This window comes from Sinocyclocheilus anshuiensis, unplaced genomic scaffold (assembly GCF_001515605.1).
Source record: "Sinocyclocheilus anshuiensis isolate Anshui unplaced genomic scaffold, SAMN03320099.WGS_v1.1 scaffold213, whole genome shotgun sequence".
NCBI lineage: Eukaryota > Metazoa > Chordata > Actinopteri > Cypriniformes > Cyprinidae > Sinocyclocheilus > Sinocyclocheilus anshuiensis.
Window position 1 is genome coordinate 1,163,066 of NW_015540860.1, and position 2,766 is coordinate 1,165,831.

A 2,766-nucleotide genomic window follows, 5' to 3' on the forward strand; every position below is an offset into this window, starting at 1 on the left:
TGTAGATAGTGAAGTTTGCCTAATACCATTGGAGGGTGCGAAAACACCTCTTACAAAAACACTTTACACAATCCAATTTAGACTCGACCTCTACACCTTGACAATGCGCTTAATTAGGCGTTGACGCTCTAAAAGGGGAGGGCTAATAGCGCACTTCTGCTGTAGCCTACTCCAGAAGTTCAACGATACAGCAAAGCCGCATCGGGTCGGGAAACAATGGCCAGACGAAAAGAGAAAGTTTGCTTGTGCATAAGTATTCCGATTATATGTATTATTGTAATTATTATTATTTGCGCGACTCACTTTAACGAGCAGTGTACTGACGGACTTTACAAAAAAGCAGCAGTGGCAGCGGACTCGGAAACCTGCTCAAAGATCGGGCGGTGAGTGATTGCCTTTACTACTTACCGTCTATACGTAGCCTAGTACATTATGAATGCAGTGCACTATGAATTGTGTTACTTTAAATTCAGAAATAGCGTGCTTACGGATGATTAGATTCAATATTTTAGTCAACACTTTAAAATCTAGCATCCAAATTTTTAATTTAAACATGCATAGGCAATTGATGTGGAAGATCACGTTTTCCTGGAAAACGACAACTAGGTTGTCGTAATCCCTGGGTCAAGTAAATGTGAGGACACCAGTGGCTGCTGAGGTGAAACGTCCGCTTAAATGTACACAGAAAGTTTGAAGTTAATTAGGTGAAGTATCTTCACAGCCTAATCCTCTTGACAGCAATCTCTGGCTTCCTCTTCTTGGACAACAGCTAATGATTTAGACCTATAGCGCCAAATTCTTAAGTATACGGTTACTTTTACACTATTTCATGTTTATGTTTACTATAAAGAAGTAAACGATAAAAACTGATATGTTTTGAGGGGTAAAGTGGGTTTATACCATAATAATTTATCCATAATTTTATTATGTTTTTTTTTTTTTTGTCATGGGATCAATTCCCAGGGAACACGCATACTGATAAAAAATGTATAGCCTGAATGCACTGTAAGTCGCTTTGGATAAAAGAGAAGGGTCTGGCTGCAGTTAAGTGTTTATGTTTTTCTACAGGAGGAAAACGCTCAACAAGAGACTTTGTGCATTGCGTTCATATTCTGCTGTTCTGTGGCGACGGATTTGCGGGTCTTGTCTTTTTCTTGCAGGACCCTGTAGGTTATGGTACTAAATTAGTTTTAATCGTTTAATCACCACCACAGCGTCTTGTCTCCATTGGCAACACACACGATTTGTGTCAATTGCAAGTGACGTCGCAGGTATCGGAGAGTGCAAGTGGCGATTGCAAGTGACATTGTAATTTAGTTTCTTTTGTCTTGTCTTCACCACCTGGCTATACTGTTAAAATGTTGAGAGATTCAAACAAAAAGTAATCAATAAATAGAACAAAATAAAAAATAAAAAAGACTGCAAGTGACGTCGCTAGCGGAAGTGCAAGTGTCTGAGAGTGCAAGCCTGAGAATGCACGTCTGAGAGTGCAAGCGCCAGCTGCAGCCAGACCCTTTTGGGATAAAAGCGTCTGCTAAATGCATTAATTTAATTTAATTTAATTTAATTTATACATTTAGATGTATCGGTCTTTGAAAGGTGTAGTCAGAAAGTAGGCTAATCATGATAGACTAGGCCTATTTAAATATAGATCATTTGTAAACATAAAAATATATTGGTTATGCCAGCCTCCGGCAGAAGCTTCTGACTGGTCTTAAAACGCGTTTGATACGTGACCGCCTGCAGAAGTTAATTTTCCAAATTAGCCTAAGTTTTCTCATTTTTTGTCCTTGTTGTTGTATGTCCCCTATTCTCTCTCGTGTCAGCCCATAGTTGTCAAACAACGAAAGGTATAAATTACAAATAATTTTTAACACACATTATTGAAATTATTCACAAATTATTGATATCCATACCGTTTTATTCTGTTTTTAAAATATACGTCGGAATTCATATCGCTTTGTTGACTGCAGTATTTGACAGTAGCTAAAAAGAACATTTACACTAGAACATTTGGTGCTGTGACAGAAAGAATCCAGCTGAGGGAGGGGGAGTGATGGAATTGTGTGAACACACCATTAGGAATCATAATTGTGAGAATTACTATACCAATAAATTTTAAATCAGCTGTAAATGGGTAAAATAAAAGACGCACTGTCAACTTAGCAGAAAATGATTACTTTCCAGATAATATTTAAATAAAAAACTACTACGACACAAATACAGTTATTTAGTTTTGGAAACCACATATTTTCTATGTACATGATAGCTAAAGCTGCCTTTAATTACATTTTAGGAAGGGGTCCCTTTCCAGGGGGATCATTGTATTTGGATACCCTTGACATCAAATCATTTGAAAACCCCTGCCCTTAGCTCAATTCTGTCTTTTTTTTTTCTTCCTAGAGATGTACTGCAGTTGGGTGGCTCAGCGGTAGATGGCGCCATTGCTACTTTACTGTGCACGTCAATCATAAATCCTCAGAGTATGGGCATTGGTGGAGGATCTATATTCACAATACGGGAACAAAGTGGTGAGGATTATCCTACCTTTAATACCTTAAATAAATCATTATTTTGTTTTATAATGCATATTATTGTTAATGTTCATCCACATCTCTGTTATCTAGGCAGAGTGAGAGTAATCAATGCCAGAGAGACTGTCCCAAAAGCTTTTAAAACCGACCTTCTTGCCATGTGTCCAACCACAATACAGCCAGTGGAAGGTGACAGTGAACAGTGGATGAAGTTTTTTTTTTTTTTTTTTTT

The 2,766-nt window shown here is 37.7% G+C and overlaps 1 pseudogene; it reads left to right on the forward strand.

The window, feature by feature from the left end:
- Positions 1-2,766, forward strand: part of LOC107687996 (gamma-glutamyltransferase 5-like) — an 11,808-nt pseudogene continuing 9,042 nt past the window's right edge.